A 21928-nucleotide genomic window follows, 5' to 3' on the forward strand; every position below is an offset into this window, starting at 1 on the left:
GGGCCAGACGGTGGTGGGACCTCCGCCTGTGGTGGATCGGGACACAGGGTCACCCTCCACTCCAGTTGCTGATGTGCCTGGGGCATCAGGTCAATGGAGGAATGTAGTCCTGCAGCCGCGGGCGGTGCCAACCCAACAAGGATGTTGGCTCCTTGGGCCCCGCAGGTGTCAAGCCCAGCAACGCTGTGGCCACGCCACTGGGGTATACTGAGTGGGAGCAAGCCATGGTTGCCAATTCAGAACACCATGGGGCAGCAATTGATAACATCGCTGAGAGCATGGAACGTGTGGCCCAATACCTGCTACCCCCTGCTAGGCAGGTGGAACTCCAGCAGCGGGCGGCACATTCCACGGCCCGCTCGCTCAGGCTGGGCATGGCGGCCTCAGACAGGGCACGCTGGGCTGAAATGGTGTCTTTGCATCAAGCAATTGCTGTTCACGCAGAGGCACACAAGGAGGCCATGAGGGTTGACTATGAATCCCTCAAATCTGCTCTGGCTGTGCTCTTGATGTCCCAGAGGACGCAGTCAGAGGAGAGGTTGGAGCAGCTAGAGAATACCATCTCGGCTGAGCTACGTGCTTGCCGGGAGGTGTACCAGTTGTCCAGCCAGGCCATGCAGGAAGAACTCTGTGTTACACGTGTTACCTTGCAAGAGGAAGCACGTGTATCACGCAAGGTTCTACATGCTGACCTACGTGTCATCGCCGCACAGAACCAGGCTCACCCATCCCGCAGACTTGCTGCCAACGAGGGGCAAGCTGCGCCTAGGCATGGTCAAGGTACTGTGCCACGTCAACCTTTTCAGCCAGAGGGTGATGAGGACGACGAGTTATCTCCCACACAGGTTGGGCTGTGCAGGCGTTGAGCCCATGGAGGTTTTTGTTTTGTCTCAACATCATCGCATGTGGGTGTTGAGGTCTACCCTGTACCTCCCCCCTCCTGGGTGCCTTCCTCCCTGGGTCGTATGTGACCATTTTATATTTTTCTTCTTAGTTTAGTTAGTTAATATGGTTTTTGATACTTAGTTTAATTAGAGTAATGTAGGTATTTTATGGTTAATTTAATTAGTCAATATAGTTAAAATTGCTTGTCTATTGTGCATTCATGTGATGGTGTGGTGCTTTGTGGCTTTTGAAAGCATCCACTGTCTGTTCCAGCTGGGCCCTTCAAGCTTGACTCGTGTATGTGTTTTCAGCTTGGGGTCCTGACTCACATAGGCCACTCCTGCTTCCCTTAACCATGGGCTCACAAGGATGGTTCGGTGTAATGACCATTTACACAAGGGCTTTGTACTTTCGTCATATCTGTGGCCTGTCTGCTGCTGTACTACTTGTGTTAACAAGAAAGTAGAGGAATCAATAGGTGCACACCAAATTGTAAGGCCAATGTTAATTATTAAACCAAAAACTTAAATTATTCCGGGTGCTGGGGAGGAATACAAGCCCTGACACGGGGTTTGTGAAGAACATTAAACAGAAAAAAGTGTCTAAATCTAAAGAGACTCCCGTCTCCTGCACACCATTAAAGCTGATACAGAATCAGTCAAGTGTAATTATAATTTTTACTAAAAAAGATAAATGAAAATTTGTCAAAGCAAACAGTTTTAACAATATGGTGACCAGAAAACTTCTGGTTAACATTAGAATATGCAGTCATCCGAACAATTAAATAAGGCCATTTATGAAACAAAATACTCTTGGAAAAAACAGATAAAACAATACTTAGTAGAATAAAGAAAGATAGTCAAAGCAAAACAATATTCTTGCGATGAACTGAGGTGCTCTACGCCTTTCGGGGGACACCCCCTTCTTCAGGAGCAAAATAATCTGGAATTATATACATTAAAAGAAACCATCAGTATCATAAACTCAATGTTATGTTTATAGTGTACAGAGAACTTGAGAAATCCAAGGCATAAAATGTACCAAATGTAACCTAATTTATGAAACAAGAAATACAATGCACACGGCAATCCACATTTATACATTTGCAATGAATCAAAAGAATGTAAACATAACCGCCAGACATCCCATAGATATGACTCCAAAAAAGAACAAAGACAAGCCTCAAACGGGCACTCAAGTGTAGGGTATAACAAAGTAAAAAGTAGCTGATAAGAGAACAGGCAACAATGCTAGGTAAACAGCAGCAATGTATAGAAAAGTCTGGCAGGATGAACGGTCCAATTGCAGCTGTAGTGCATATTAGCTCATTCGAAAACTGTGGTCAATGCCCTGTTGTGGAAAAGTGGAGATACATACGTGAGTAGTGTTGTGTGGTTAACCTAACAGTCAAAGGGTCAAAAGACACATTCACCGAACTGGATATAATGCTTACCAATGATTAGGGCCACGGTCTCCTTAACAATGATTGGATGATGGAGGGTCCAACTGCGACCAACAGATAGAAAGTAAACCGATTCCCAAGTAATTCCAATTTCACTGAGTGTGGTACCCGTAAAATGCCAATGTAGAACGGGTAAGAACAAATGCACCACTACATGTAACGAAAAAAAAGAAAAAGAAGAGAACTGAAGAAACCATAAAGTCAATCTATTCATGTGACCAACAAACCGAATGCCAAGGGAACAGAATTTGAAAGGAAGTCTAAGTAAAACCAATTAGAATAGACGAGCCACAAGGAAAAAATACAACTGAGCCCAACTAAGAATTATCTCCCAAAAGAAAGAGACACGAAGATAAAACATCTATCAATCAAACTCACCACGAAGTACAGAGAAAACTCTGAGGCACGCCACAGCTCTTACTGGCTATGCGTTATGCAGCGAATGTTGCTCTATTTATCCCTAGTTACAGATCATGTGACAATGACACGTGATCCAGTCCGTAGACAGCGTAACGTGTTGAAATGGAGCCGCCTGCGCCCTATAGAAAGTTAAATGGTTGGCTAAAAGGCATGACTGGAAAGAGTATAGCTAAGATTGCAAGTGGACAAAGGGGAAAATAGAAAAAAGAAAACATAATGTGCCAAGATAAAGACGCCCGGGAATTCATATAAGAAAAAGGTGTAAGATAAAAATAAAAAACAAGTAACAGGAGAAAAAAGCTGAACAGGTATAGTAGCCAAACCTAATGGGAATGGACATAAAAAGCACTGTGAATCACATGAGGGGAAGAGGAGAGAAGGGAAACGCGATGTACATGCACAAAAAAGTGCCGATAGTGGAGTAAAAAGAGGGCAGGGCCTATGCAATGAAAACGTGGCTATATAAAGTCACGGAAAGTGTAAAGTGATGTCCCACCAGCATGAATACGGATGGGGAATGGATAGAGAACCGAACTAAGGCATGGAACCAACCGTGGGTGGAATTACTAGGGCTAAACCAAAATAGAAAGAGGCAATGTAATAAACTGAAATGTACAAATAAAACAGAGTAAATAACATAAAACATAACTAAAGGGCAACTGCAGGCTCCACTGAGTGTGAAATGCTTCAACAAAGACAGGCCGTGATGAATACTAGGGCAATCTAAGTCAATGGAGGATATAGAGACAAAATACCATAAACAAAATAAATGTAAGCAAAGTGCTACTGGCAAACCAGATACACAATACACTAACCGCGAAACACTGAAACAATGACAGAACGAAATGAATACTTGGACATTCTATGTCAATAGAAGATATAGAGACAAAATACCATAAACAAAATAAATGTAAACAAAATGTTGCTGGAAAACCAGATACACACTAAGCCAAGGAGTCAAGCCTATGAGGTGTCAAGGGCAGATCCAGGAAAATAAAGTCAAGGAAATTGTAAAGTACCAAGCCGGGGTCAGATTCAAACAAAACAATTAAGAGAAAATTCCTCATTAAGTCCTCTTGGTGAAATTGTGTCGAGGTAATCTAGCCAAAACATCTCCCTTTGTGCAAGGGATCTCATGTAGTCACCTCCCCTGGTTGGACGTTTCACAACCTCCAAAATAGTAAACCTAATCTGGGCTATAGTGTGACGTGCCGCTGTAAAATGTCTCGCGACTGGAGATTTGTTATTATTGCATTGAATATTAGATTTATGTTCAGTCCACCTCTTTCGTGCAGACCTTGCAGTCTGACCGATATACATTAGACCACACGGGCACTTAATGCTGTAGATGACCCTAATTGATCGACAAGTTGCAAAGTTTCTCAATTTGATTTTTTCCCTGTATGGGGGTGTGTGATGTAATCACCCTTGGCCACATTATTGCAGTGGCTGCAGGATAGACAGGGAGACGTACCTTTTTTCTTAGTAGCCAGTGTTAGTTGAGTTTCCTTAGGTACTCGTTCTGCCTTCACCACCTTGTCTTGAATGTTAGTGCCTCTTCTATATAGCATCATTGGTGGTTCAGGGAACAACTCAAATAAAGTTGGATCATAATGTAGGATGGACCAATGTTTTTGAATAATTTGTTATTGATGATTGTCTCGAGTATTTAGAAATATGAAGAATGGCTGCATTCTCTTTTTTGGGTTTGGGACTCAATAGTTGTTCTCTCATCATGGGAAGTGACCTCACATGTGCTTCTTCTACTATTTCTATTGGATACCCTCTCGAGGTAAACCTCTTGGACAAAATACCACACTCATCTTGTAAGACATCGCTATCTGTAATTATCCACTTCAAACGTAACATTTGGCTATATGGTAAGCTAGCCATCATTGACTTAGGATGAAAACTTGCGTAATGTAATAAACTGTTCACATCGGTAGCCTTGTGATATAAAGATGTTTTAATTTGGTTCTCAACAATCTCTAACTGCACATCTAGGAAATGAAGTGTAGGATCCCCAATTTCTAAGGTAAACTTAATTTGTGTATGTACAGAGTTAAGGTAATCAAGGAATCCTTCCAATTCTTTTTTGGAGCCACACCACACCCCAAAAATATCATCAATGTACCTTTTCCACATTATAATCTTTGATGACCATTCCATATTGTCCAGCACAAATCGTTTCTCAAACCAATACATGTATATATTAGCATAGTGGGGATTGAGTGGGTTTTATCCACGCCATGTCTGTAATCAATTTGGGTGAGTACATGATTGATATCTCCATTAATTGATGTGGATTGTGATGTATGTTCTTTTCTTGCCTGTATATGTGCTTGATGCACTTCATGCTGTAGACAGTAGCCTGCACCCATTGCCTGTCAAAGTCACACTGATGGTGGGAGGAGTTCGGATGTAGGTCTCTAACATGGCCCAGTGACAACCAGCATGAAGACAGACATACAGGGAACTTTCCAGACTTATTAAAATCTTTTATGCCCTTTCTGCAGGAAAATGAGCCTCCAGACTACCTTTGCTAGCAGACACAGGGCCAAGTACCACTGAAACCTGGCCATGTTTGGTGGTGCAGACGTGCGCATTGGTGCGCAAGCAGAAGCACAGGGCTTGTGCTCAGACGTCTGACAGACGCAGACGTGTTTCCAGGAGCTCCAAGCAAGGTGAGCAGCACAAGAGGCCACACCGCAGCCAACCTTCCACCAGGCCACTTGCACATGCATGCTAAGTAGCGCCAGTGCTGGGGAGCTTGGCCAGGCATTGTTGTAGAAGTGCACAGTACAGCTAAGTTGCGTTGACGGACAAATGCCAAGTAGCTTTACAAGTTGTCAAGGGCACACGCAGGGGCTGTCGAACATATCCTCGAGTCCCCCCTGCTCCATAGAAGCTGAGTTATTAGCGCAGTAGCGTTCCTAGCCAGAAACTAATACAGCGCACAGGGACACCGAGCGAGGCACAGATTTGTGTGCAGTGCATATCATTTGCATGTGCAAATTGCCACGTGCACTAACTATTGAAATCCGCGGCTGCCAGAGCACGACTTGTACTGAAGTCGCACCTCGCTATACGCGTCTAGCAGCTCACACAGGGACCATTCTATCATGTGTGATTCTTGATGCGTTGGTCTTCCATTTCCCGTGCGCCCACGTGCGCCTGCCTTACTGCATTGACAGTGTATGAACCATCACGAGGGCAAGCTAACGTATACGTACAAAGCAGCAGACAAGAGTGTTTGTTTGTGGAGAGGTCACTTACTTTGGGGCATGAGTGGTGTTGTGTGTGTGTGTTGTAAACACACACAGATTAGTAACTCACGCTCTCTTTGCAGCATTGAACTGCTCCTGTTACCGGACCTGAGAGTGGCAGGCAGGAGGCCAGCACTCACCCCAGAGATAAGTCTCTCTTTGGCTTGCATTTGACTCATTTGGTACAATTTGCATGATGAAGTTGGTTTCTATGATTGAGTATGTATTATTGTCAATAGTTGTATTTTGCATTTTGCCTATTTTCCCTTGCCAATCCAACTCCTCTCTCCTGCCCCTCTTTCCAGTTATCCTGAATACCAATGCCTGTCCAAACAACAGATCCCTGACCCTCTTTCCCCACCGGGGTCTCGGAGGCCTGTCTAAGTTTGACCTTGCAGGCACCCAGACCACGCAGGGGGTGGTTGCTTCGTGCCACTCCTACGCCTGGAGACCGTAGCTGTGACACTACCCATCAGTTGTTGCATCCTCATTGTATACTATGTACTGAAAATGGTACCCATCCTGTTGAACCATTGTTGAACTGTGCTACCTTGGTTATTCTAACATTCTGCTTGAACATGTGCTTGGACATTTTCTGCTACTTCAAGTCATCTACTGGAGACCTTTCCGGGGGTTTTCTGGTGCCAACAGGCTTTTTCCCTGGTTTGGGGGTTTGGCTCCTTGGAGTTCTCTCCGATTTGGTATTTTTACCAGTCAAGGTGGCCTCTGAGGGGGCTGGACCCTATTTACACGCAAGGTGGAACATGGAGACCAAGGGGTAGGGTGATCCTGAAGCCAGGTAGACTTGAAGGAAGAAGGCTACATACCCCAGACACAGTTGCTCAGAAGGTCATGGTGATGTGTAAATGAGGGAAGGCCTTTTGTTGTTGGACAGCTGGCTTGGGCTACAGTGTTTGGGCACTCTGACATTGTAATTGTGGGCTTCTATGTACATGATGTGTTCTGCTGGTCAATGCCTGTTCCTGTGTTGTGTTTACTTTTCAGGTGTCAGGGGATTGGTGTGGTTTGACATGCTGGGGTGTACACATGGGCAATGTTTTTTTGATTTATTGATTGATATTTTATTTCTATCGCGCTCGTACACAAGTGTTTCAGAGCGCGACAAGGCAAGGGAGGGGAACAGGGGAGAACAAAACAGCGATCTTACTAGGCCCAGTAACATTGAGAACACGCAAGTGCATGGGAGAGGGGGAGGGGAAAAGTGCATGGAAGGGGGGAGAGGTGGAAAGTGCGAAGCAGAGGAGAAACAGATAAATAACAATAAATAAATAATAAAGGCAACAAACAGTGGTAATGCAGCCAGCAATTTGCAAGTAGGCATGTTCACATGTGATGTGTACAGGACACTAAGGGTCACTTGATTTCAAATGAATATATTGAGTGCATGTCCCTACTGACACACACAGTTGCACAGTGCTCCACCACACGTACAACCACCCTTCCATGCCCATAGAGTGCCTTTTCGGGCATGCTGTGTCCCTGCAGCGCATGATAAATTACCATTTGGGGATCCTGTACATGCGTCAATAAGTTATTTATTTTGTTTGTCCTTTTCATGTGATGCTCAAGGTGTATCCCTAACACAATGGCTGCTCACTGTGCTGTGTGCTGAGCAGTGTGTTGCAGGAGAAACACACAGCGCACAGGTTCGGGAGTTGCGATTTTGGCTTGCCCAATGTGCATGCGAACAGGCATTCAGTGTTGTGTTCATGCTACCACTGGTGGAACGCATTTGTGTATGACTTGGTATGTGTGGGAGGTTGTTGTTCAGTCATTTCATCTGATTCCATGTCAGGCGTCATTGTCGCGGGCCACTTTCCATTTATCACATGTCACTTTGTATCTTATTGGTCATGTGTTGGGCTTTTGCTATTGCATGCCATGTCATGGTGTGGCAGACAAGGGTGATGTGGGTTGGGAGGGTTTGGGCGACATACCAGGGAATGTCATGGCCTGTTTTGCGGGGGAGGGGGGGTGATACGCACCTTGCATGTGTTCCTTTGGTCACACAGGATTGGTTATGTTTAAGTAGCTAGGGATGCACACAATGTAGCACTTCCATGGCAACATTCTAAGAGTGGTAAGGTTGTGACAGTTGACTGTCTTTTTGTCATCATCGATTGTCACCTGGTATGTGCCAGGCCTGTGTGCACTCCACAGGGGTGGGAGTTTAGGTGAAAAACGTGGCCACAAGTTGGGTCCGGGCTGCCTCACCATGTGCCCTTTCCCCTCCCTTGGGCAGGACCTCTGTCTGTGGTTGGGGATGTGGGGGCACCACCATGTCCACAGGTACACCCTGCCATGTTGCAACATTGTGCAGGACACATGCTGCCACAATGATCCTGCACCCTATTGGGGGTGCATATAGTAGCTGGCCGCCAGAGCGGTCAAGGGAGCGGAAGCGTGACTTGAGCACTCCGAATGTGCGCTCCACTATGCCCCTGGTTGCAATATGGGCAGCGTTGTATCTTACCTGGGGTGGTGTGGTGGAGTTCCGGATTGGTGTCATCATGTGGTTGCTCAGAAGGTAGGCACTGTCCCCTGGGGAGGTGATAATGGTTGTGATTAGTTGGGTTTGTGTATTTGTCTGTGTGTGACATGCATGCATGTGCACAGGCATTTGGACTCACCTAGGAGCCATGTGTCGCCATGCTTCCCAGCTTCCAGGGCCTGGCTCAGGGCGGACATTCTGTATATGAAACTGTCATGGGTAGAGCCAGGGTAGTTGACAGAGGTAATGATTCCCTTGGCATCGCATACAACTTGCACGTTGATGGAATGCCAGTGCTTGCGGTTTCGATAGATGTGCTCAGTGGCCCTAGGTGGACGTAGGGCCACATGGGTGCAATCTATGGCACCGAGCACTTTGGGGAAGTGTGCCACCCTGTAAAAGTCCTGGACCACGGCCTGCCTTTCTGCGGGTGTTCTTGGTATGTATATGTGCCTGCGGACTGAGGGGTGCGCAGTCATGATTGCCAACACCTGGTGTAGGCAGCGTGACTGTGTGGCCTGTGAGACCCCCCCACTATGGCAATTGTCCACTGAAATGACCCAGTGGCCAAAAAATGCAGGACATTGAGCACCTTCTCCAAGGGGCTGAATGCTTGGGAGCACAGGGTGGGGGATGTAAGATCATCTTCCCACTCCCTGACCAGGTCTAGGATGATATGGAGTGGAAACCTCTACCTGCCATAGACCTGGTCGTCAGGCATCCCAAAAAAGCTGGTCCGGGGAAAAAATGCGGCGCCTGGCTATTCTCCTCCTCCTGCGGTGTCCCACGATCAAGGCTGCGACAAATGGGGCATTCATCTTAGCTGTATATACGTGTTTGTTTTTTGTGTGCATTTTTATACTGTGCGCAGGGATGCTTTGCCTGCCTTAGTGTGGCGGACGTGTTGACGCCTGTGCGCGTCTTTTAGCGTGCGCGAGATTCCCGTATTCGATTCCATGAATACATGTTGTTTGCGTGCGTGTGGGCGTTCCGTGTATTTCCCTGCAGTACTTCGCCAGTTACGCCTTTTTTTTCAGGCGTTGTTCCCCATTCTGCATGTTACGCCCCGTGTCCCGCCCCCTTTTTGGTGTGTGCGTCAACGTTGTGCGCTTTCCCTGTGCATGTCGCGCAAGGCGTTCGGGATGTTGCTGTGACGTGTGCGCCCGTGCGCGCCACGGTCAGATTTGGTGCACATCCTGCATTGAACACACGCAGGCCCTTCCATGAATCGCATGCTTGCGCGTGCGCTTGCTTTTGCACGCTTTCGCCGGCTTGCACCAAGATTTTTGGCGACATTTGTTCCATGAATCGGCCCCCATGTTCTCCTTAACCAGGCCCATCTCAGATAGCTTGCAAAGGCAAAGATCACCTTCACCTCTTTTGAGCATTGAAGGAACACCAACACAGGTCGAAAGTGCCTCAAACATCCTTCTCTAACGATTCCTAGTAAAAGATGTCTCCTAGTATCGGAATATAGAGGGCAGAGTCAAAGTGCTACAGAGTCTCATGCTCCTTACAAAAACACATTTGGTTGATTTTCGTCTGTATGATCCTTCACCCATTTGCATGTCACTGCCTTCAGAGACCGATTTGTTAAACCTGGCCTGGGTGAGAAACATCATCGGGTGAGGATGTAGTCACCAGTGCAAGATAACCTGCTGCCTCTTCACAGGGGGAGAGTGGTAAATATGCCCTTACTTGAGATTTTAAAATCATCGCTTCTTTTCTATTCCAAGTGAAAAACTGCATAACCTTGTACTTCAGTACATGTTTTGGCATACTAATGATATTCACTGGTTGTCAAAATAGGTCATTAGAGATAGTTTATGTAATAAAGATCTAATATGAACAAACCAACCTAATTGGTGATAACTGCCCATCGAGATCAAGTTCCAGATTCAATCTTTCGTTAGTGCACCATGTTCACTGCCCACATGGCATACCATGCTAGAATGGGTCACTAGAATAACAAGTCGATTATATAGTTGCAAATGGTTTCTAAATGTGCAAAATATACTGAGGTAAACGCAGGTACCATCAGTAAATGTGTGAGAAATGCATTCGTCGCCATTTGTAAATGCTCCAGATTCCCATAACCCCAAATCTCATAACCATATGAGCCAGCGGGTACAGATTTCTTCACCTGTATACTGATGGTATGTAATCCACTGGGTAATGTTGCATAGTCCTTGCAAATCCCAAAATTCTGCCTGTTGTCTGTCTGATCTTGGCAGCTAGTCTAAAGACAGGATCATACCAGGTCAGACTGTTATTCAATCTAAGACCCAAATTAAAAAAAAGAAAACAGGAACACAGACTAAGCTGTTGTCCTTTCAAAACAATTGTTGGGAACCTAGTTTTAGTCCTAATGACACACATAACTAGAAACTTTGACTCATAGGGGGTCATTCCGAGTAGGGCGGTAAGGGTTAACAGTCACCGGTAACGAGACCGGTGCCGTTAAACCCTTACCGCCCTATTCGGAGTTCCCTTTGCGGGTTGGTACTTAACGCCTGCTTTTTGCAGGCGTTAAAAAACCAATCCGCAAAGGGACCTAGGAGCTAATTACGGCACCGTAATTTACGGTGCCGCAATTAGCGCCTTCCCCATTCCCATTGAGCCCTATGGGCCAAAAATGGGAATGGGGAAGGGCCCATGGTGAATGGGGAATTACCGCTCCGCCAACCTCGGAATGGGGCGGTAATTCCGCCATTCACCATGGCGGAGTTGGAAAAATACCGGCGTCAACCATGGCGCTAATAGCGCCATGGTTAACGCAAGGGTCGGAATGAGGCCCATAGACTTTTAGACCCCTAGATTTCATTTACTATGAGTATTCCTCAACCAGTTTCTGTCATGATGTTGAGTCTGTTGCCAGGAGAACTACATCACTGGTGGAGCTAAGCACCAGCAGTCTCCTGAACCTGCATTGTGGTACATCTGCTTTTCTAGGCCTCCAGGCAGGTGGCAGGCCAATTTACATAACCATTTAAAGAAAAGGTGGACTTGCACGCAGCCTTGTATGACGTCCTTAGCGACTGGGACTTGTTTGCTCAGTTTGCCCTCCATATCTGAGAGCACACAAGCCTTGGAGTATTCGTGTAGGGCTTCCGTCATATTTATCAGCGGAAACTCAAATCCATAAAAGCCATGTACACAGGAGAGGCCAAAACTAGCACATATTTGGCCAACATAATATACATGTAGGCCCTGATGGACCGTCCCTCTCTCTTCTTTAAAAGTATTCGCTCTCACCGATTCTTCTAACCTCTTCAGAATTATACCAGAAAACATCCTGGAAGTGCCGTCCAGTGAAGCGACAGGACCTTATGAACAAGGTGAGGACTTACTGCCCATTTTGTAAATAGGAACTGTGATCCTGATTTTCCAACTCTGCAAGATCCGATTGGCCAAAATAATTGCATAAAAACCATGACCAAAGAAAGACACCACAACTCTACCTATGAACAGAACATGTCTTTTGCCACCCTTTCCAGCCTGGCAATTTGAGTGTTTTTTGCCTTCCCAAAACATATTCCAATTTGCTCGCAGTGACAGGGTTTAAAGCCAAATGTTTGGCCAGACTAATATCACACCAGTAACGCTGACCAGTAATAATGCTCTACAAAATAAATAACTCCTGAAAATGGCTAGACCAGTCTTTCTCTGTGATATGAACTTCGGGGACCTTAGAGCATCCCGTGCCCAACCCATTGGAATTCCTTGCCACAATACTCCAAAAAGAGTTAGTATTAGTCATCTTAGTGGCCATTTTAGTGGCTTCTCACGCATTGTCCCAGTTCTTGGCTCCACCCTTCTCACTGTCAGTGTAGCTTTATACTCTCCATGACCTAGCCTGACATCTTCAATATCTACACTGGGAACTTTTGAAGCTTCAAGGAGGGCTTTCTGTTTGGTGTTACAATTTGCAGACAGCCAGGGTGCATTCCCCTAGCAGTTACTAGTACTAACTTGCAAGTTAGTTCGAAAACTATGTGTACAAATCTCGGTTAACTGCACTTCATTGGAGCTAATACATAATCAATTATGCTCTGTGATTTTCCATTGGCAAATGTGTAATTGGCTGGTGTACCCGAGTGTTGCCTACCATTAACTGTTCTATAGCCTGTCTCAGCAAGTATCTCACACAAGAGTAGGGTCTTGTCAGAGGAGGTAGGATCAGCCAAAGGGAGCTCGGGGACAGAGAAAGCCCTCAACAGTATATGAAAGGAATCCTCGCCTGTCCAAGTTGAAGATTGGAGACCTCACAATTAAAGTGAAATAATCACATTGGTCACCATCAATGCTGTCTATAATAAACGCTTTGATCAATATTAAGAGAGCTATGGACCCACCTATACAACAGGGAGTATAGCTCAGGGGAAACGCACTCGCCTCAGCAGCAAGATGACTCAGAGCAACACAGGTTCCATTATCGGTTCTGCTCTTAGAAACCTCTGGGTATTAAGCTTGTTATAAATAACCAATAAAATAAATAAATAAATACAAGACTTTCGGTTCGCCCATTTCATAGAATAATGTAAAGATGTAAACTGCCTTGAGAAGCATATAGCATCCATGGTTCAGTGATACATAGACAATCTAGTTTATGATCGCTTAATCCGAGATGACATCACATGTGTTCAATATTGCTCTGCCATTAGTTAGGGAACATCTTATATACATTGGGAGTAGCGGGAAAACATGCTGCTCTGTAGACTTCCTAGCATCAGAACATATACGATGCAGGTGCAGTTTATTGAGGGTGCATGTTGCTACCGAGTAGTGCAATGTGTTTGAGAACACCTAGATTGAAAACACCATATGGGGGAGTTCAAAGTGCTTATCTCTGCGACTATGTAGGAGGCAGAACAGCAATAAGTGCCAAGGACGATTATGCTCGTCCTTTTGCATAGACTTGCAAAATAGCCTGGCAGTTAAGGGGGTAAAACCCCAAAGCAGACCACTATAAAGAGCAGTGCTATGAAATGAACTTATGTCTAGGAAATCTCTCAGCAGGAACATGGTATACAGCACGGCGTTGCACTTATCTTTGTAACTACCTAGAAACAGAACACCATATACGGCAATGCATCTCTGGGATGGTAGTCTTGATGAATAAATAAACCCAGAATTCAATGGGAAGTGAAAGTAAGGTGGTGCATCTTACCTGTTGTGTAGCCACAACTGGTCCGGCGGCTGGTGCAGGGATGGCGTGCCAGGCGAACAGGCAAACATGAAGCACCCTTAGCTTCTGCTCTTGATTGGCTGCAAGAGCAAGGTACCCTGGGAGGTCCTGATTTGAAATGGGACTGAGGCCAAATGACAGAATGTGGATGCATAGGCAAAGAACCAAAGGTAGTCTTCTCATTTACATAAATATGCTAGAACCTTTGGTCTTTTTCTGTTTACTGTTGTGTATTGTGCCGGTTGTTTCCTGCATGACTTGCACTTTTCTGAGATCAAGATATGAGTTCAGTCACCTCTACATGAAAGTGCGTTAAGGGGACCTTAGGCTATGAGGCTCACATCTGTTTTTCAAAATGGAAATTGCGTGTTCTAGAAGCATGCGCAAATAACAACAGGACTGTGGTCCTCATTACCAGTTTGGTGGTATTCCAGCAGTAAATCCGCCCGAATACTGCCACACGGAATTACATTACATCACCTAGACTCCGTAAACAGAAGTGTCGGAATAGGCCAGCTGTTTGAATTGATGCTCTGCATGTTAGGCCACTGAACAGTAAAACCAAGCTAGTTTTTCAGGATATGCACAGTGACAACGTAAAAGAAGATGGGGGAAATAGGAGTTTGTGTTTAATTTCCATTGTAATTTGGTGGTATGGACCTGTATGTTTACACATGTGTGTAAACGGGCCCCCCCACCACATTTTTCTTATTCGCACAACAGAGTGCAAAAGGGCATTGTGTTAATGACTCCAATTGAGCATTCCACCTAAATCAGTGCCTGGTCTGGGATTGCTCAAGGGAAGCCCTTATTTATAGATTTTATGACAAGTTATAATCTGGATGATTAACCCATGTATAACACCCCTTTCTTAGAATCCCCCTGACCCCACTGAGACAAGAAGTAGGTTTGTTTTGCAAATTAAAAAGGTTTATTTGAAAAATTAAACAACAGATATATATCACACTTTTATAATAAAAATAATATTTGATATCACACTTACACATATGACAGTGAGTGATCAACAATGGATGATGTTATACTAGCACACTGGTTTAATTACTTCGGAGTAGTATAGAGGATAAGGTAGCTGAGAATGTTTTATATGGTACAAGGAAATGCAAGGTGGAAAAGAAGCAACACAGGAATAAACTTGATATGATTTCAGCAAAACATAATATAATCACTTTTCCCCTTTTGGTAATTCACACCCCCTCTATGCAATGTAAGGAGGTGGAAGTAACACACACAGTCTTCAGGAATTCAATCACAGTACAATACGAATTCAGTTCCCCCCTAGCAAGCTTAGAGAAACAGGGATGATTTTAAAAAAAGGCAAAGTACTTTAAAGTTGGTATGCAAAGAAGGGAAAAATATGCTAAAAATGATTTTAATTCCCTCTAGAGGTTTAGGGTGAGTGAGAGATACTTTAAATCAGTTCAGGCCAGCCCTTTCAATGATTCAGGGATGGTCATCAGGTTGAAAACGGAATTCCGTAATGGAAGCAAAAGACAAATATTTTTACACGTGGCTGAAATGAAGCAAAATGTCAAATCGCGGCAATTTCGTCACGTGCGTCGAGCGCAATTACGGAGGAAGTATAAGGAGTAGTAAGTCGGTTTAGGGCTTGTTGGAAAGCTTAGAATCTCAGCTAAAAGTTAAATCATGCATCTATCACAAATGGTTCAAGAGATACGGACGATTTTGTGAAGGTAGATTCTCAAAATAAAAAGTGAAGCTCAGAATGACAGATGACAGTTTTGCAGCTTTGAATCAACAGGAGGGACACAATTTCTATGATGCAGTTCTCAATAGGTTAAAATAGTTTGAATTAGATTATTTTAAACTAAGAGATTGGTTTTGCACAGTTCTGGCTGAGTACTCACACTATATTTTGGACAGGAATGCGACTATGTCACGGATCGGGTCAGGATTGGCTGCGGTTCTCTCGCCAGTGGGTACTGGTTCTGCGCACAGCGATCTGGGTCAGCTCTCAGCACTGCACAGCAATCTGGTCTCTCTGGATCTCTGGTCTCTCTGGAGATTGATGGATTGAAGTCTGGAGTCTCCCGGCAAAGCGTCCCGCAAGAAAGTGGAAAGTGAATGTCCCTGCCTGGCTTACAGTTGCTCTTTTTATGTCTTTTGAAAATGGGTGTGGATGCTAACTTTCTTTGCCCAACCCACTCACGATTTGATAGGTCAAGGATTTCTCTTTGACCTGATTTGAGAAGGGAGCAGTGAGTCAGAGTGAGTCATCTTTATGGCATACAGAAAGAACACTCCCCTTTGCTTTTACCTTAGAAAATATTTTCATAACTAAACACATTTCCCAGATACACAAGTGGTTGACATTACATATACACATCATATATCACATAAGGTAGTTTCTGTTCCAACTCTGATGTTTCTAAGAGCTTGGATTAAGAAATGACAACCTTTTGCGCTTTTTGGTTAGTTTACCAATATTGGATTTTTACCCAAATTTACACAGAGGTACCCTGTCTCTCTACACATATTCCAGTAAATTTTCATTTTTCTAGCGTGAGCCCCGTGTCTGCAATCTCCATAATTCATGGGGTTTTGCCTCAGAACATGGTACAGTGTTCTAACACCTCTTAAAATGTGCACAGAAAAATCCCAAGAATGATGATATTATTTATATCATTTTTACAAGTCCACACTATGAATTATCCATCTTTTTAAAATTATGCTCTGGCCCCAAAGGGGTGTGGTTTTCCAAAGCACATGGTGGAATTTCTGGTTTGCCCACTTCCCCCAAGCTCAGCTTGCTCACAGAGGAACTTCTCCTCCCACTTCTCCCAAGAGGAAGTTATTTTACGACCCCCCCCCCAATATAACATTTGCCTGAGCCCAAGACAGTGCTTTGTTCAGTTTCCTGCAGTCCCCAGGTGCCACTCCCCTAATTCAATCAGAGAGGTGTCATCTCCTTTTGGCAGGGGCAGCAGAATGCAACCAGGCCTGGGAACACAGCTGCTGATCAAGTTTCAACTCCTTTCGGGGGTAGTTGTCAAGCAGAATTCATTCTCTTTAAGCCAGGCTTCAGCTAAATGTCACTTTGGTTCCCAGTTTTCTACATTCAAACCAAACTTGCAATTTTTACACATTCAGCTAGAACACTGATTCTAAGTTCAAAACTATGACATTTAAACAATTGCAAACTATGTGACACTCAACAGTAGGTCACCAATTTATTTTAAACATTTAGATTTTAGTGTCTTTCAGTCCAATTTCACTTCAGCTGCTGACATCGACGGCTCAGCCAGTTTCATTATGAACATTATTTTGGGCTCTTTCTCTTTCCAGATTTTGTATGCCCACAAGAATACATTCTGCCAAATGTCTGCTGGTGTTCAGTGAGATTTTTGAATATCTTGCAATGTTTAAAATAGGCATTTTTAGCTTGCATTTCAGAGAAACAAAGGTGATTTCAAAGCACTTTTTGAGCCAACTGGCACTGCTGTTTTTCCTTTGCACACATTTCACCCATGGCACTCCTGGCCCATCACGCTCGCACTGGTGGGTGGTAGGTCACGCAACCATTTTGGTGTGCGCAAAAACTGTGCGGTTTTCCTGGATCCTGGCGCAAATGTGGGGTTTTCCACCATCTTGCATTTCCTAAGCCCACAGCACCAAATGTTGCAGCATAATAACTCGTACATGGGTCAAAACCCCTGACAAGCCCCCCCGCCCGACTGCGCTTTGATTTAGAGTCGAGGGGAAGTCGGGTGCAAAGGATGTTTTGATCCACGCGCTGGGATGTCCACATCATCTTCTTTCGATTCCGCAGATGGCACGGTTCAGCATTTTCTTTCATCAGGGTCGTTCGATCAATTCTCCTTGCCGGTCCTGATGGGAGTATTGGGCGGTACCCCAGGCCCCTCGGATCTTTGCTCCCGGTCTCCGGGTCGGTCTCCTTGGTCAGTCTCCATGGTTTCATCTCTCCTCTCTTTTAAAAAAACAAGATATAACAGGAAACATTTTCATACCAGAATCATGATATTTTAGAGACTATATGCGGGATATTTTAGGGTTGGAACTGAATTACTCTGGAGCGGCTCCCTCTGGGATTCCAGAGGATTCCTCCAGTTGCTGCAGAGTGTGCCTGGGATGGCAACACTTTAGCTGATTTATATGTACCCACTTGTCTTCCCCTTCCGCCAGACTACCTTTGGGGATGTGGATCTCATAAGCTACTGGGGAGATCTTGTCTATAATTTCAAACGGTCCCTTCCATGTAGGCAAACATTTTCGCTGTTTGGCCTGGTTTCTTTGGAAATTGTATAGATAGACCCGGTCTACCACATTATATACTTTCCTGGAGGTTTTCAAATCGTAATGGGTCTTCATGCTATCAGCTGATCTTTCTAGATTCCACTGAGCATAGGCAAAAGCATGTTGGAGGTGTTTCCTTAAATTCTCCACATACTCATGGGTTGTGGAGGCATTTATCAATGTCTGCTCTTGCATCCTGTAGAGCAAATGCTGGGGAAGCACCATCTTGCGTCCAGTCATCAGCTCAAATGGTGACATTTTAGTTGCAGATGAAGGGGTAGATCTGATGGCCATTAGGACCAGAGGTAATCGGATATCCCAACTTGGCCCAGAATCTGCCACAAACTTTTTTAATATGCTCCCAATGGTTCTGTTGCATCTCTCCACTGCACCAGAAGAGGCTGGCCGGTAAGCAATATGTAGCTTCCTTTTGACACCCAGTATCTCCCACATCTTTGTCATTACCTCGCTGGTGAAAGGGCTACCTCTGTCTGACTCAATCCTTTGAGGTAGACCAAAACGGGAAAAGATGTGGTTAATCATCAGGGCAGCTGCTGTTTCTGCCTTGCAGTTTGGGGCCGGGAGACATTCCACCCACTTGGTAAACAAGCATGTGACCGTCAACATGTACTTGTTTCCTCTAGACGAGCGAATCATAGGGCCTACGAAGTCGATTTGCAAATCTGCCCGTGGCAGTGTCATCCCACTCTTTTGGAGAGGCGCTCGGTGTGTGAGGGATGATGGCTGAAATTGTGAACACACCAGACACCCCTTCAAGTATTGGTTGAGGTCCTGCCCCATGTGTGGCCAGTATACAACCTCTCTTAAGATCTCAAGTGTTGTATGAAACCCTCTATGACCGGCGGTGGCCGCATCATGGGCATGACTTAACATCAGGCTTCGGAATGAGGTAGGAACCACCCACTGATCATGGCCAGCTTAGGATTTCCTTACCAACAATCCGTCTTGGATTCGAAAGATTTTTCGACATTTCATCAACACTCTTAGGTCCTCTTTCCCAACATAGTCGGTGTCCGTCAGGGGAAAGTTCTCAGGGTCCTCGATGTGTTGGTAAAACTTACCAATTATTGGATCCCCCTTCTGAGCCGTAATTAAATCAGCATCAGGGGTCTCCTTACTCCATTGTGCAGTTGAAAGATCGTTGTGAGCATTTGTCTGGGACCTAGTGATAGCAGTGACCTGGATTTCCCCCAACAGGGACTCTATTTCTATTAGAATCCCTTGGATGGCCCCAGTTTTGGCCAGCTGATCAGCTAAGTCATTTCCAGTTTTGTCTGGTCCCTCTACTTTGGAATGACCCTTGATCTTTTTCCAGTAGATGGTCATCCGATTCGATGCGACCAGGTCATCAATGTTTTGGATTAACTTCCCATGTTTCAAGGGTTTGTTATTGGCACATAACATGCCTCTGGTTTTCCAATTAACCAGGTGCTCCACGAACCCGTTCAGTACATAATCCGAATCTGTGATTATGACCAGTTCGTGGAGTTGATGTTGGACAGCAGTGAGGATGGCTTGATGCACAGCCATCAACTCTGCTACTTGACTACTTCGGGGACCGATTTTGTACCCAGCGGAGGGTTCTGGAGACTCATTCACCCATGCATTCCCTACGCCGGCCACCAGTTTGTTTTCCCCGTTGTTGTCAACATGGTAAGAGCATCCACCCACATAGACAGTGGGCATTCCCTCACACTTGTCCTCTTCAAAGACTTTGTGTGGGGAATTTACGGTATGCCTCCATGTTGTCCTTGATTTTTAGACTTTCGTCCTCGAGACAGTTTTCTCTGGCACAATCATGCAAGTCAGCCAGACCTTGCGCGAGGGTACTCTTCTTGTTTTGGCCATATCTGACCTCCACAGGAAAGCCTTGCATTGACAGAATCCAGGAAGTAAATCGGGAATTACTCACATTTCTGGCCCGGATTCTGTCACTTTGGAGGTATTGCAGAGGCTGGTATGGAGTCTCCACTATGATGTGTTCCCCCTGGATGAACGGGCAGTAATTCTTCAATGCCCACACCGTTGCCAAGAGTGCCTTCTCACAATCATTGAATTTTTCCTCCACACAGGATAAAGTTTTGCTCGCATACGAGATTACTTTATTGACCTTGTCATGCTATTGGTATAATACTGCCATCAAGCACGTATTAGAGAACCTTGTCTCCAGCAAGAACTCCTTGTTTCTGACAGGGTAAGCTAGGCAAGGTGCTTGTGAGAGGCTTCTTTTGAGTTGTCTTACTGCCTCGGATTGTTCTGGACCCCATTCCCACTTGACCACCCCTTCAAAAGATGAATCAGGGGTCTGGTTATCTCTGCGTAGCCCTCAATGAACTTTCTGCTGTAATTAGTCAGTCCAAGGAGGCTCCTTAGTTCCCGCAGAGTTGTGGGATCCTTTAGTTTCTGGAGTGCTTCCACTTTCTTTTCCTGAGGACAGAGACCCTGAGGAGTAAACTCATGCCCCAAGAAATTAACACATGTTCTACACCACTGTGCTTTCTGAAAGGACAGTTTTGCTCCGGCGGCCCTCAACTGGGTCAGAACATAACGGATCTCTGCTATGTGTTCTTCCACAGATGCACTTTTGATGAGGACATCATCTACATAAGCCAGGTTACACTTCGCACCCAGGTCGGGCATGGCCTTATGTAGGAAAATGTTGAACCCATTGCCGGAGTTGAGGTATCCGAAGGGAGTCCGGGTCCATGTGTACTGCTGGCCCCCAAAGGTAAAAGCCAGTTTGTATTGGTCCTCCCTACTGACAGGCACGGTACAGTATCCATTGGTCAGGTCTCTTGCAGTGAATACCTGTGACCCCTGAATCTGGGCCAGCCCTTGGTCAATGTAGGGCAGAGGCCATCGGGAAGTATGGACCCGTTTGTTGAGCTCCCTAAGGTCAGCACAGAGTCTCCACTGGCCGTTTGGCTTCAATATTTCCAGCACCGGATTATTGAAGGTGCTGTGTACTGGACAGATTATTCCCCGGGACTCAAGGTTCTTAATTATTTCAGTAAGGGACTCCATTGATGCAAGAGGCAAGCGATATTGCTTCACAAACACTGGAGTCATGCCAGGGTCTGTGGGAATTGTTGTTGTGTGGATGTCGGTACGACCACAGTCATATGAGTCTACCGCAAAGAGATCTTGGAAATCCAAGAAAACTTGTTTCAACTTTTGCTTCTGTTCCAGAGTCACACAGGCATCAGCTAGTTTGACTCTCTCTTCCACCATCTGCCTGAAGCCTGGAAAGACTTCTGGTTTTGCTATCTCAGCGGCCTCCTCCAGCTGGGTGGAGAAGTCCCTGGTCAGAGTGCTGATTTGGACTGGAGGATTCAGGTGGGAAAGGCAGCCCTCATGGACCTGGAAAATCACCTCATCCCTTCTGAAGTCACAAGTCACGTCTTCCTTACCATAAGGGCAGGAAGTGTACACCAGGAAGTTCTCCCCATGCCGGGTAAAGATCCTGTCTGGTGTTGTATTGTCATCACTGTCACTGTCAAAACAGTCCTTGGGGATCGGTCCTAACAGTTCATTTCCTAAATCAATGGAGAAATGTCGGTCATCAACCGCCATTCCAATAATGGTGCCTGCGGCTAGAGTAATACTCTGTAAGTCGCTGTTATCCACCTCTATTGAAATGGTGTCATGTTCTATGTTGACTAATGGTGTTGGGTTTACCCCCAACCCTTGCTGTTGGAGAGAAGCATTTAGATGAATATAAGCATCAGTGTTTTTCAATTTTTGTCCCCTTTTAACATTCACTTCCAGGGAGAATTGTCGGGTCCTTTCTGGGATGTTGACTTCCTCTTTGATCTGAATTTCAACTGCATAAGGTAGCAATTGAGCTGACCTAAATGCTTTTTCTGGATCATCAAAGACCA

Source organism: Ambystoma mexicanum, chromosome 4q, assembly GCF_040938575.1.
Source record: "Ambystoma mexicanum isolate Mex_15411 chromosome 4q, UKY_AmexF1_1, whole genome shotgun sequence".
Lineage (NCBI taxonomy): Eukaryota > Metazoa > Chordata > Amphibia > Caudata > Ambystomatidae > Ambystoma > Ambystoma mexicanum.